Source organism: Camellia sinensis, chromosome 5 (assembly GCF_055761805.1).
Source record: "Camellia sinensis isolate YWXY chromosome 5, ASM5576180v1, whole genome shotgun sequence".
Classification (NCBI taxonomy): domain Eukaryota; kingdom Viridiplantae; phylum Streptophyta; class Magnoliopsida; order Ericales; family Theaceae; genus Camellia; species Camellia sinensis.
Genome location: NC_138965.1, coordinates 189,155,356 through 189,171,431, shown reverse-complemented (window position 1 = coordinate 189,171,431; position 16,076 = coordinate 189,155,356). Strand labels below are relative to the sequence as shown.

Genomic DNA, 16,076 nt, shown 5'->3' with positions numbered 1-16,076 from the left:
GCGGGCAGTCATCTTCCAGGCTGTTCTTGAAAGACACGACCGCTACCTCTTGGTTGCATTCGGGTATTCGGTTGAACACCTCGTAGTACCTCTTCGCATAGGCCCTAAGGCCTTCTTCCTTGGTGATTCTTAGAGCCATCAAAGCATCAACCCTCAGGGGTTGCAGCTTGTTGGTCACGAACCTGGCCACAAACATCTCGGCCAGGCCTTCCCATGTTTTTATGCTTCCCTTTGGTAATTTATGGAACCAATCAGATGCAATTTCCCCAAAGGATGAGGGGAATACTTTGCAGAGCAACGGCTCGTTCCCGCTATATAACGCCATTGAATTCAAGTATAGTCCAACATGAAAGTTTGGATCTGACTTGCCATCATAAATTTGGAACCTCGGCATGCTGAATCTCTTTGGTGGTTCGAATTTGTCCAATTCCACCGAGAAGGCTGTCTTCGGTTTTACTGGGGAGTTTACCTCGGCTTCAGCATTCTGCTGCCTCCTTTTGAGGTAGTCCCTCAGGTCTTCTTTGCTCCTCCCTGGAGCTCGGCTGTCTTTGGATTTTAGTCTTTTTGGTACACTGCTTTCGGCCTCATGGTGGGTCCGTTTGGATCTTTCTCCATGGGTTGTGTCAAAGTAGAGTATTTGCCCCTGAACATGTCGATGTTCTTTGGGCTCTGGATTCTTCATGTGGTGCGTCCTTCGGGACTCTTCTTGCCTCGATTTTTCCCGTCCGACTTCCCTGGAAGGCCGGTGAGAATGCCTTCAGCTCTTGGTATGCTGAGGGACCTCGGGGATTGTTTTTCTTCCGCCCTTCTGGGTGTTGGTTGCTGGCATCGGTGTATCTTGCAGCGGGTATGGTGGCTGCATAACGTTATTCTGCATCATGAAGTTGACGACTGACTGAAGGTCTGCCAACTTGTTCGCCAATTCTTTCACTTCCTCATCCCTCCGTAGGCACCTGTCCCTCCATACCTGGAGGTTATCTTCATTGTAGTACTTTCCTTGGTTTGTCCTTTTTGACGTGTCGCCTTCCGGGAAGACGTCGTTCTCTCTGTGACCCTGGTCGCGGGCTTCTGTATTGTGGTTGTCTCCTTCAATGTCAAGGTCAATTGGTCTGCCACTCCCAACGGGAGCGTCATCCCCAATATTTTCCTGCTGTCCGTTACTGGCCATCTATTCTTCCTTCATTCCCACAGACGGCGCCAAATTGTGTGGGTGAAAATCTGACCACACTGCTTCCTTAGTGATCAACTGGAGAGCACAGGCAGAATAGATGGCTTCAGTAACCTGAAACAGAAAGAAAAGGCTCCGGCGGTGGTTCTTCCACCCGGGGGCACTCCGACGATCAAGTCAGTATATCTCTCAAAGATAATCAAGTGCAAAACTTAATACTCAAAACATAAATTGCATACCTTAGACCCACGGGGGTGCCTCTCTTTTATAATATACTAAATCCAAGTCCCACTAGAAGTATGACTTCTATGAACTCCAATTTAGTGCTTACTTTGGACTCTTTAAGAGATAAAGATAAACTCCCTAAGAGCTTTATCCTTATCTTGGTTAAGTCCCCTCTTTGCCTTAGGACTCTTGTCTCTTATCTGCTTATCTCGGATTCCGATATCTTCGGGGATAACCTCGGCAACTCCGAGATCATCTCGGCTTAACTACCACGACACGTGGCACCTCGGCTGACACGTCGGCGTCACCATGCCACGTGTTGGTATTCAGAAAATATATCCCCACAAAAACTAAGATATATTAATAAAGCAATGTTATACAAAGGAAAGTGTGTAATGATGTGGCCTCTTTCGAGAAATTTTATGATACACATTTCTTCTTTTGAGTGTATCTTGACATTTTGTGGTTTTGATACCACTTTCTCTCCTAATCAAGTCAGTTAGGCAGTGGCTTTCCAAGATCGGATTGGACCGTACTGTTGGTCCCGTGAGGGCCCACCACGGGTCCTGTTTTGATAATCCGAACCGTTCAATGTGTAGAACTCGTCGATTATTATACGCCTGTAAAAAATCACGTTGATCGGATATCGATATCTATGTGAACAAAACAGGTTTTTATCAACCGTTAATTTTTTCATCGTCCATTTTTTTTTTTTTATATAAAAAACTGATTTGATCACATAGCTATTGATATCCGATCAATGTGATTTTTTACATGCTTATAGTACTCGATGAGTTCTACACATTAAACGGTTCAAATTATCAAAACAGGCCCAAAAAATGGACCCCATGGATTGGACTGGACGGGTCCAGTCTTGATCTCAACTTGAGACAAGCTGGACCAGTTATAACCAAAAGCACCACAATGACCAAACACCACTTGAGAGAGAATCAAAAACTACTTTGGTCATAATCAAAATAAATTTACCTGTCCAACTTGATGGTAACACTTCATTTTTGCTTTTTCATTCACCAATTCACATTTATTTTACTAGTTGTTCTTTCATTTTTTTCTACATTAAGAAGATTGCACATGATCCCCTGTACAGCGCCAGAGTGATTGTGCACATTGAATTACAAGAGACACAGAGATTTTACGAACACCCTCAAGTGAATTCTAACAAATTACAATAACAAGAGAAAAAACCTCACCAAATTGACTGAAAAAATGACAAAATGATAGTGAAGCAAAGTGTCCTTGGAAGCTACCAATGGTAAAGCAAAAGGACCTATGAAACTGCTGGAAGGTGCAGCAGTGAATATCACAAGTCTTCAGAGAGTTTTCAAAGTGTGCAACACCATACCAGAAAAGCTAATATGAATATATAAATACAAAGTCCAACTTTTGAACACAAGCTGAGATGCAGACTCCAATCAGATTTCAAGTGGTACATCAAAGGTCACATTGCAACAGTTTGGTGCTTGTAAAACTAACAAGGATTGGAGTAAATCCACATGGAGTTTCAATTCAAAGGCATATTGGATGAAATGGGCATATCATTCTTTCATTACTTGCAAGCATGCCATTGTGTTTGTGTGTAGAATCTGTGTTCAAAATTTTGTGAGAACAGCTTTTCCAGAATATCTGTTTGATTGATCAGTAGATTTTTCATCTCATTCTTCGTTGGGCCATCAACGAGGCTGAGAATTCAAACTCAAGATCATACACTTCAAATTTGTCTCTAGAAGCCTCCCAATTCTAGGATCTGTCTGTCTCTGCCACACAAGCAATCTAATATGTTCAGAGGACATAGAGAAGTCTATTTCATTCATGAAGTAGCCTGTTTTATCTTGCTCATAATCTCTGCATGACTTGAACCTGTATTTTAAGCTTTGAGCACTCAAAGAGTTCTAGTATGGCGAACAACATTGACCCAGGCTCTAGGAGTTAGCTTAGGCTAATTAGCAGTTGAGGCATGTGCTAGGTCAATTAAGCAACATGACTGCATGTACCTTCATCACAAGGATAGAACAAGATCAGTTTTGCATCATATCTAAGGAATTCCTTGGTTCAGGCCAACGAAACAATATCACTCAACCCGTTCATTATCAAACTGACTGCAATCTTTTTCGTGCCCGTGAGAATCCCACTAGAGCGCTTTCTACTTCTAGTAGGGCATGATATAGATCAGAATCTTTCTCAAAGAGTCCACAATTACTGATTCCATTTTTTTTTCATCCACCCGGGAGGACATACTTTTTCTCTGATATATTGCATCATTTAGCAGCAAGTTTGGTCACTCTTGATTGTCATTCTGGGCAACTGTAATTCCAAAATGCCTTTAAGATTTCCTCATGTGGTTAAACTAATAGAAACTAGACTCATCTTCTTCTCTTGTTTTTTTGACAATCCTTTTTCTTTTCTCCATATGTACTAAGTGTTTTTCCATTTTCCTAATTGAACAAATCATGATCTTCCATTGGTAACTAGTGAAACCATAGCATCGACAAGATCCTTCCAAAAGTTTCCCCTTTTCTCAACTGGAATTGCAATATTAGCTACAATGGCAGCAATTTCTGAGCATACAAAAGCAATCCCCATTTATTTGACAACAATTTTTTTTCTTTTCTCTGTATCAGGTGAATTGAGAGGCCCTTTGCCCGTCTCATCAAGTACAATATACAATCTTTTTTTTTTCCTTGAACAGAAGTAAAATATACATCCTGACATCCTGTTTCCCCAACATAATAATTCCCATTGAAAATAGAAATTTAAGTTCTGCATTTTTTTAAAATTTCATTTTCATCCATTTCCTTTTGCCCAAAAGAAAAAAAGAGAGAAAAAAAAAAGATCATATAATTCCTAGATTAGTAGAAAGCAAAGAACAATTCATTGTGAACCGACTCATGATTTCAAATGTGTCCAAATATAAACATGTAATAGTTTGGAGCTCCATTTTCTGTACACATTCCCTCAATATAATTAGCTCATCTATATCAATAACAAAGGTGAGCAAATGAAAAGAAAAGAAGAAGAAATACAAACCACCTTCTTGCACGTGAGATGAGTGTCAAACATTTTATTAGAATGTAAAACAGATTGGAATGAAGCCTTAACCACACGAAATGAATGTGGAAGAGCAACTAACCCATCTCTCAGTCACAGAATCTGGTGAAGGTGTCTCCTTGCTATTCTTCAACAACACAATATCATTGCCCTCAGGAAGAGGAGGTGGTCGTGTACTTGTTGACACTTCAACGTTGTCTATTACCTCCCGATTGTTCTTATCTTTGGACTCCTGAATTTCCTTCAAAGCCTTCAAAACCTCATCCATTGTAGGCCTCATTTCCTTTTCAAGTTGCAAGCATCGAAAAGCTACATCTGCCACCATCGTTGTCGTCTTCTTAATCAAAGAATCTCTCTCGAAACCAAGAGATGGATCAATTAACTCATGAAATGCACGATTTTGGATTCTGTTTATCGCCAAGTCAGCCAAATTAATCTCATCCCTAAGCCTACCTACCAATGTCAACAGCTGGCGTTGATGATACGAGCTCAATTAGCACAACCCCTAAGCTGTACACATCACTCTTGTCAGTAAGTTGGAAATATTGGTGATATTGTGGATCAACGTTGTCACACCCCAACTCCGGACATGACCGGCCGTGGCTCACAGGGACTAAGCCCAAGGCACACGTAAGCCTTAAACATGAACCCAAAATCACAAAGAATAAATGTGACAATAGCCCAAAAATAAATAAATCAAAACCCAATCCACTAACATGTCACAAAACTAAATGGTAAAACCAACCACAACCAACTTTCAAAAATATATACTAAATGGGACACAAACCGCCCACAAAATAAAATAATTCCAAATCAAACCAACCACAATGTATGCACAAAACTCGACATAAGAAGCTAAAACAAAATAAATGAATGTCCTAGAGGTCCATGCAATCGAGTCCCCACTACGCCACAAGTCCACTCTAAGTCCTTCTAACACCTGGAAATGATAAACAACTAAGTCAGCTGATAGCGCAGTGAGTAGCAACATGGATAGTATATACAGTTTTGAAAACAAGGATCAATTCCAAAATAAGATATATATCACAGAAACTAAATTGGCATACAGTTTGGTAAAGAGAATCTATTTCAAAAAGAAGGTTCCACAGTTCAACAGTTAAAAAACTCATGTCTCTCAAGAACATGATAAATAACATTTTTCACTTAAAACAGATTACAACATGAACACCAATCAGCTTGCTTGTTTTCATTTTTCAGAAAACACTTTTCAAAAAATTCTATATTCATATTTTACGTGTTTTTTTGTTTTTACTGAATTTTTTTAATATTTTAAGTAATTTTTTTACTTTTTAGACACACCTAACATAAATACACCTAAAAAGTAAAAAAATTGTAAATTTTTTTTTTAAAAATTCACTAAATACCAAAAATACAAAAAAATACAAGAATTCAGTACATTTTTTGTATTTTTATGTATTTATTAATTTTTTAAAATATTTTTTCACAATTTTTTTACTTTTTAGATACATCTAACTAAGGTGCATCTTAAAAAGTAAAACAAATGTTTAAAATTTAAAAAATATTCACTAAAAACAAAAGAATACGAAAATCAAAAAGCTCAGTTTTCAAAAAACTTAATTCAGAAAACTTAAACCAAACACACTAAATAATTTTCTGGGTACCAAGAAATAACAAGTAACATGCCACTCAATTTTCAAGGCTATAAGCCCCGTTGGATCCAATATCGAACTAAGAGTCATCCTCAAGGTGGCAACCCGGGCCTTTTCTTGAAGACGATTCGATTGAAGGTCACCTAGCCTAACCTAGGTCTTTTCCTTACAATCGTTAAGCACTTGAGTCATCACGGTCCAACCCAGATTTGTTCCCTAGTGGCCAGAGTCACCACACACAGTGGAATAATTTTCCTAGACTAAAATATACAAATGGTCCCAATAATCAATACACATCAGTTTCGCAAAACATGGTAGCTCACCATTATAAACATGAGACCAAAACAAATAGTTTACAGTATACTAAGTTCACACATGTTTCAGAAATAATTTAATTCCATTGATAATATAATAATTTATCAAAACAGTTTAGTCTTGAAACAATAATTTAATTTTCCAACAGTTCAGGATAGGGGAAGATTTATAAAAATATGTAGCATGCAACTACTTACCTAGAAACTGAATAACGTAATCCTCGAATAGAGTATAAAAGTCCAACTAGTGCCCTGAATCAAGTATGAAAACTACACGTCACTACTAATTTAAAAATACTAAAGAATAGGAACTAAGTAACCTCAAACTAAAGCGCACTAACACGGCTCAACCCAACTCACTGTTACTCTTAAATATTACCTAAGTTCATGTTCTTCAAAGTCTAAAATTATCCAAGATATGGGTTCCAATCGAAACTTAACTAAAAGTAACTTTAAGATAAAACAGAGTTTTAGACAAGCTTTCCCAATCTATTCGCTAACTTTGAAAATTACAAAACCCACTCCATGCTGTTCGAAAAATTCCAAAATCCTCCAGATATCAACTAATATATCCTAAGTTTCAAACCCAATTGGTTTTACTTGACTTGCTTATCAAAATAATTATTTACAATTAATTATGTTCAAACAGATTGTTTTCTGCAGCACTTTAAAGAAATTGACAGTTCTCTTAGTATACATGAGCAATCAATGCAAAGCCAACAATTTAAGAAACTAGACTTGTAACCGGTTCTAATGACGCTGATTGATAATTTTCAGATTTATACCCAAAGAGAACAACACTTCCGAAATTACTGTTTTAAAACAATTTTCTGGACAGATTTGAACGCAGCAGTTAATATAGATTTTGATTCCCAAAAATTATGAGAAAATTCAGATATGCAATTCAATATGTATTTAATCTATTGTAAAAATTTCAGTTCAAAATTCATTCGTTTGATATGGTTTCTTGATTTTTGAAGTTTGTGATTTCGTGCAGAATTTTTGGACTAGGAATTTCTCCCAATCTTTATACATAAATTTAACTCATATTTCTTAACAGTATATATATATATATATATATATACACAAATTACATACACCTACAACCTCCCCATCAATGAATTAAATCATAAAATAGAATAAGGATAAAGAACAAATATAAAATAAAGAAGAAAGTTAGAATCCTACCACACACCCAAAAGTTCTTTGATTGTAACTTCTTTTTTTTCCTTCTCTCAAACTCTCCCGTGGTTGCTGTATTGTTGCCCTATGTGGTGAACAAATAATAGAGTAGGGTTTGTGTTTATTTTATTTTATACTAGTGGTGGGTACACATAGGTCAAATAAATAGATAAATATACAAACATATATATAAGTTATATGGAACTCAAATCGTCAGAGTCTTATTTATTAACCTTGTGGTCTAGAGTTCAAGTCACACCCTCCTCTCTCTATATATATTTTTTATAATAAATCTTGCCTCTAAATTAAAGACTTTTACCATAAATTTATTTTAGGTTTAAAATTAATTAAAAGATCATTCAATAATAATTAATTTGCACTTTAGGATTCACCATCAAAATATTTGAGATTGTGAATTATTATTATTTAATTATTTACTTGATTTATATATTCTGGTTCTCACAAACGTAACCAGGAGTCCCTTGTGGAGCTGTAGAGACATGAGTGACATTATTGGGGACGAGCCTTGAAAGCCCAAAATCTGCAACTTTGACACAAAAGTTGTTGTCGAGGAGTATGTTGTTAGTCTTCACATCATGGTGGATAATGTCAAAAGCATGGAGGTAAGCTAATGCACTTGCTGTTTCTATGGCTATGCTCATGCGGATAGGCCATACAAGTGGGCCATCCTTTGCTCGATCACCGTGTATATGATCAGCAACAGTGCCATTAGGAATGTACTCATAGATAAGGAGGAGTTTTCTGCTCAAGCGAGACGTGCAACCGTAAAGAGAGACAAGATTGTGGTGGTGCAAACGTGTGAGGATTTCAATTTCATTCATGAACTGGGTCACTTGCTTATAGTTGGTCTCGTATAGGCGCTTGACTGCAACTTCTCGCCCATCTTGAAGTTTTCCTGATTAAAAAAAAGATCAAATATTGTGCCATGGGCATGAGTAGAGTGAATATAACAATATGAATACGAACATGCTAATTACAAATGTAAATGTGGTAATGATATATAGGAGAACGCTAAGCCTTCTTACCATGGTAGACAGTACCAAAACCTCCATCTCCCAATTCCTTAGAAGGATCAAAGTTATTAGTTGCTTCTTCTAATTCAGTGTAGGAGGAGACAAGGATCCAAAGTAGACACTGCTACCCTCAAGGTTGTTAGAAACTGGTTTTGGAAATTCTGGAAAACAAAATTTTTTCCAAACTTTGGTCTATTTTTTAGGTGGAACCCGTGCACCAAAGTTGGAAGGTCAAAGTGGTAACGCATTCTATGCCGTGTTGTGATTCACGTGGTATATTTGGTTGCTCAAAACCATTATCGGGTGAATGGGAAATTGAAACCAAAGTGAGCTCCATGGAAATGGAGTTTTGGTGGAAATTTCTTAAGGTTTGTATAATGGCTTGTCCCATATTGATTTGGTGGGAAGTTTTGAGTGGGTTTATAAGGCATGTGATTGGAACTTGGGGTAAGCCCCAAGGGGCAACCAAGTTTTGTAAAGAGGGAGGTTATGGGCAAAATGAGCTAGACCCATTGGACCCAAAAATCACCACACACCACCACTATTCATCCAAGCTAGGCTTGGTCACCGGTGCGTTATGTGAGGTTGGATTGGGCTTGTTCAGCCTAATACTTATTTTTTTAGGCAAAAAATATTTGAATTTAATTTTATTTTTTAGTAAAATAAAATCTGTCTGAAATTTTAATTTCAAATTCAAATTCAACTGTTGCACCTCTTCAGATTTTTGTACAGGTTCGGACAGATTCAAATTTGTTCCACCCGAACAGATTTCAAATCTGTTTAAATTTCAAACCCAAACAGTTTATCTGTTGAAACAGTGTTGCATTTGTTCAAACAGGTTTGGTACCTGTTTAATTCAAATTGAACAGCCACCACAACATCTATAAATAGACATCCCTCATTTGATGTTTTCATCAACAATTTTCGTCCAAATAATTCTACAACTATTCTCTACATATTGCTGCATTATTTTCTTGTGAGAAAGAGTATAAACACTTTGTGTGTTCATTGTACGGAAAATTTGTAGTGCTGTTATTTTTCGTTGATTTATCATTTTATCTTGGGAGATAGATGTCCATATTCTGAAAGCACTGTGGAGAGGACGAATCTGTCTTAAGGACACAATGTCGAACACTGGACTTGATCAGAATATTATTCAAGAACTAATCAAGTAAGTTGTTTATTTATTTTTTGTTTTTATTTATTTATTTAAATCAGATTTTGATTTTGTTCTTGTAACAAAATAAAAATCTGTTTTTATTTATTTTATTTTATTTTTTCTGGTTTGATTTTTATAATCAAACGAATTCTCTCATTTCCTTTATTTCTTCTGTATTCTGTTTGTTGTTAAGTACACAACATAATTTATTCTTCAAATACAGTGAAGATTGTCCAACAAAAGGTCTGCTTTGGAGGAGGGATCAGAGGAAGTGTTCCTTGAAAAGACGAATGAAGAGACATAATTGAATTTGATGCCACACCAGATAGTAACTATGAGCAAGCTAACACCTCCAGGTATGGCTGAAGAAAATAGGCGTAGTCAGGTCTGATTCACTGATGAAAGCAACAATAAAAAGCAAGTGGGAACTAGGGGAGCAAAAACAAGTTTTGATCGACTGAAGTTCGTGGATTCAATCCTTTAAATTTGAAAACATGTGATGAATGTTTCATATAAATAAATGACTTTTGAAACATTTATGTTACATGCATACATCTATATTTACTCGTGTGTAAGGAAACCAATCAGAGGTAAATTACCTGTTCCTAGAATCAATGCCAAGCGATTTCTTCCTGCAATCAAATTTGAGGAGAAATAGATCAGTTAGACATGTTTAAAAAGATGGGTGGAAAAGAAGTTGAATGCACAAGTAATGTAATGTACTTATATATTTTGAATGCTTGAGTTTAACTAAAGGAGAGAGATAAAATGCACCAAGGTAATATGGACCGGATTGCTATAGATTGAAGATTTTGGATTCAATTTGTGTGGATTAATACAATACAGAGATAACAACATGCATATGCAGAAATGCCTATACCTTGTTTCTCATTATTTTTTTTCTGGTTACCTTCTTCATTCATTATGCATTGAAACCCTGGGCGGTCATGACATTGTCCTCTGTTAAGCTGACACGTACGACATTCATTTGACACATGAAATTGAATAGAGAATTCGGCAACCAAAAGTGAAAATAGATTACTGGCATTTGGGTTTGAGATTGGTGGTACTGCTGGAAGTTGAATAAATTGACATTTAGGTGGAAGGTTGCTTGGACTTTGAACATGATGGTTAGGGTATGTATAATAGACATTGTAGCCTCGGCAGCCTCCATAACGGTGTGTACCATTACCATGGAAGTAATCATTTGTTTGCAGGTGCAGTTCAGGGCTGCCGATGTCACGCCCCAAGCTCCGTGATAACGCCGCACACTCATTTAAGTGAGCATGCAAGGCTAAGAGTCCAATCACATAATCCACAATGTAAAATACTCAAATTAAATCCTTAATTAGCGTAATGCTAAACTCCCTAAAAATAAATAATTCTTATCATATGAAATTGTCCACCAAGTTCACTAATATAATCCACTAACAAAATAATAACCCAAATAATTAAATCATAGTCCTACTCTCGGCACTTCCACAAGTAAAAATCCCGCGCAGCTCTACTCCTCAGAATCTGAAAAAAATAAAATAAAATAAGGGTAAGCTAGACAACCCAGTAAATAACCAACCATCACTGCTAGCTGGATCAAGTATACAAAAAAAAAAAAAAAATAGCAGATAACCAATAAATATATTTGCGCTACTATTCAATAAATGAACAATTATTTTGTAAGATGGTTTCGTAGCTGAAATGAAACAGTGTAGCAATACATTTTAATTGAAAAGACAATGAGGTAATTCCATGAAATTTCGTTGTTCAAAATTGATGGTTCAATATTCAAATGGTTCAATGATTCAATTCACAAAACCTAAGTCTTGGTAACTACGGTCACTTAGCTCATGACAAGACCCAGAACCACACATAGGCTAGTGGTAAATGTCACGCCCCAAACCCGCCCCTAGAAGTTTAGGCATGACCACTTCATAAACGGACACTTAACCTATTATATATAACATATGGGGCCTGAGTGGAAGCATAAATTTTATATAATAACATGCAAGAAAAGAGCTACATCCATTGAGCGACCACTATCATGCCAGGATCACAAACAGACAGATAATAATAGTTACATACACATATACAACCCCGCCCGTGTTTGGGCGTATAACAAAAAAAAAAAAAATTAGAATTTACAACATATCATGGACAATTAGAATGTAAGCCAAAACTTCACAAAACGGGTAGGCTTCACCCAAATGCTTGAATACACAGAGGCTAACAAATGGAGACGAGCATTAAGAGTTATGGCTGACCTCCAAATGCAGGACCTATGGAATCAGACAAAATACAGAGTGAGATAACCTCAGTGAATAATAGTACGTGAATAGCTCAATGTTCAACTTGAATTATAATGCAAATCAGAGCGTATATAATATAAAAGACAGGTAGTTAATCTGATTCTGTACTAATGTCAGAACAGCTTTAGGCCCCATTTAACTAAAATGGCTTTAAGCCCTTGAACAGAGTGGCATTGAGCCCTTTAACAGAACGACATTAAGCCCTTATCAGAACGGCATTAAGCCCTTATCAGAATGGCATTACAACCCTTATCAGAATGGCATGAACTCAAGAGGTGGCTCGCATAGCAGCACTTTGTTTCACACCAATAGATCATACAGAGTGGCCATAGGCCTAGATGTCACAAATTGGCCCTAGGCCTCATAAATGTTACCGAACGGCTATAAGCCTCATACCCTTCACAGTATAGCTTTAGGCCTCATAACTTTCACATTGGCTTTAAGCCCGGTTCACATATGTATGGACTCAAGAGGTGGCTCGTACGGATTCTAGAGGTGACTCGCATTGCAGCACTTAGTTCCGTACAACACTTTGTTCCATATTGGAAATCATTAAGTCTTAAAAACCGATCAATTCATATCATAGCATAACATAGCATAAACGGAACGGATAAATATTATGCTTGAGTCAAAAACAGAAATCAGAGTTTATGCTTGATCATAACCCACCCGTACAGGACCATTAGTGGTACCATCCGTACAAGACCGTCGATGGCAAAACATAACCCACCTGTACAGGACCGTCGGTGGCACCATCCGTACAAGACCGTCGATGGCAAAACATAACCCACTCGTACAAGACCGTCGGTGGTACCATCCGTACAAGACTGTCGATGGCAAAACATAACGCACCCGTACAAGACCGTCAGTGGTACCATCCGTACAAGACCGTCGATGGCAAGAGATAACTTGTAACATACTTGAACCACAGTATTCTTACCCCCGGGCAAGGGCCTTATGCTAAGGATGCCATGCAAACTTTTATATATATATATATATATATATGTGGACTATTATTCGTTGATTCAAAATGTAACATATCAGAAAATAGAACATTTTTTGTCATGGCATGTCATTACGATACACTTAACAAAGACATAACAGTTTACATTTACCATTTCTTCCTGTTAACTAATTCCACCGTATGAACTCTCGGATACAGGACACAGTACAACCATTCTCTTAAAACACATCACTCTTGTTTTTGTATAACACGGGACATTCTTTAGCATAACGAACCCAGTTAGATTTTTCTTTAAACTAACCTAACGTTAATAAGTCGTATACCATTCTCATGCAAAGCCATAGGTAATTTACAGATTATGGCACATTATCGATAACCATTAATCATAACCGGAGTGCATATTATTTTCAGAGTCATACCGATGTAAACAAGTCTTTCAACGTTCCCATTTATTCGCACCGGTTGCCAATTAACACAAATGTGAACATAATTACTTGCAAAGAACAAAGTGTTAAGCATAAAAATCATTAACAGTAAGTAAATGTATAATCTCCGTACTACTACTCACAGTGTTCAGGTGCTTGGTCCGCCCCTGTAGCTGACCCTACACAATTCACGTAATTCAAACATAATTCATCATAGTACAACACTATTCAATTTAATATTAGTCAACACAACATAATCCAACAAAGTCAACACCACTTAGTTCATTAACACCATTTGCAATTCAACATAATTCAAAATAAACCCTTGAATCTCATTTCAGCATTCCAAAACTGAGTTCATATCATCCATGTCAGTCATAGATTATTTTCCCAATTTTCCCTTCACATTATAGCATGAATTACAATATTCATAACGTAGTTCATTCGCAAATTTTTAAACATAATTTTCAAACATTTCTAAATTCCAATCAAACTTGAACACATATAATTCAATACCTCAATTTCATTATTCTACTTTCAATTTGGGCCAAATCATTGGTTATCATTATTAATCAACCTAGGGTTTTAAAGAAAATTGGGGGTTTTCCTCTTTTCTTAGTTAAATCTTTAAATCAACAATTACTATTTATCAATATGCTAAAAACATTCAACATCCTTTGAAAATTGGAGTGGAAACCCCATTTGTAAGTAAACAACAAGCCATTAATGTTTTTAACCCATAATCAACTCAAAATTCCAAAATATCAACAAAATCCCAAAGTGGCAACAAAATCACTTTGAATCATAAACATTCAAGGCTAAGAGAACCCCCTACCTCAAGATTGGAAGCAAAGAAGCTAGATCGAAAGCGTCCTCTTGAAAATCTCAAAATCTAATCGGTTGGAAAAGTTGATCTTCACTTTTTCTTCATCCTTGATGCATGATCCATGGTGGATTGTTGGTGAGAATGGATGAAATCAAAGGTTTGAGGGTTAGGTTTTTGGACCTAGGAAGAGAGGAAGGAAGAGGGAAGAAGAAAATATAAGAAATGATCCAAAAATCCCGTTTTCACGCTGCTGTGCTCGCAAAACCCGCTCGAGCGTCCCTCTTCACGCTCGAGCGTACCTGCTCCCAGCACAGATTTTAAAACTTCAAACAGGTATAACTCTCCCATCCGAACTCCGTTTTATGTCGTTTTTGTGTCCAAATTGAAGCCCCGGAAATAAGATTTCCAATGGTTCTAACCTCACATTCAAATTCAAAGTGTGGAAAAAGAAAAGGGCAAATGAGTGACAGCTGATCGTAGAATAACTATCCGGATTATATTCGTTGGTCCAATCATACTTTACCATCATACCACCACCTCAATCAATACCCCAAAATAAGATAAGAACATTCCAAATACACTAATAAGAATGTCAAAAATGAGCTCACGTGCCTCAGAAGTTCAAACTTAACCAGGCGGCCCGCTCGAGCGCCCAACCTTGCGCTCGAGCGCGGAGACCAACAAAGCCGTCCGCTCGAGCGACCATTTCTACGCTCGAGCAGAAAATCACCACTCCCAGAATTTCAACCCGCCTGCAAAATTACTGGAAACCCCAAAAGTCCGCTCGAGCGCCAACTTCCCCCGCTCAAGCGGAGGGAAAAATTTCAGATCTATACAGTAAAGATCGTCAATTCGAGTTTTAAAGTCATAACTCAACAGATAGTTCTTCAATTCCAATAGATATAGTTAAATTAAAACACATTAACCCCTACTTCCTCTACGTATTTTGGGGTCATTACAGTAAAGCCCCAAAAGAAACTAGTTTCTGTGCCAATAAATAACCCCTATTGGCTAGGGTTCAAATCATAGTCAGACTAGAGTGATGTTCCGCATTCAAACAATACACGACTTTTAAATAAAATATTCGATATTTTCAAAATAAATATTTGGTACAATTTTCAGAATAGTTTCACCAAATAATCAAATAATTTTCGTAATAATATTCGATGTTGTTTTATACTTGACCCATATTTTATTTTAAGAGAACATAATGGCTATAAATAAATATTTATGATTTTAAACGATTCGATAGGAATAAAAATGAACCAACAGTGATAGAGGGTTACTTACCGCAAATGCTTAAAAACAATATTCCAACACCAACTCTAAACACTCAGCTCCACCACTTTAATCACACAAACCTAATGAACAAAACCTCAAATAAATTAATATTTTTACGTGTTACATACACCCACAAAAGCCCCACCATATTAGATTAATGTATTGCTTTAATATCCAAGTGATCAAACCATTCAACCCAACTTTATAGCCAAACACACCCTTACCCATGATACAAAACATCATTGTTTCTATTACCCACCCAAAGTTACACTTACACATTGCACCAAATTCTCAAAACCTAAGTAGGCACCTATAGATCTTCCAAATCCCCTTAATACATTGATTGTTAAATTCCTCAACATAAACTTAATAATTAACAGTAAAGACATGTTTTACCTTAACCAATGGGTGTCCCAAAATCACCAACATGCTGCCTCCAATCCCTATTGCAGCCTCACTTGAACCTCTCTTCGGTTTTTCTTTTCTTTTTTCTTTTAC

General features: G+C 36.8%; 1 pseudogene; it reads right to left on the bottom strand.

The window, feature by feature from the left end:
* Positions 1-3,859: 3,859 nt before the first annotated feature.
* Positions 3,860-13,388, bottom strand: LOC114297805 (LEAF RUST 10 DISEASE-RESISTANCE LOCUS RECEPTOR-LIKE PROTEIN KINASE-like 1.1; annotated as a pseudogene).
* Positions 13,389-16,076: the final 2,688 nt, after the last annotated feature.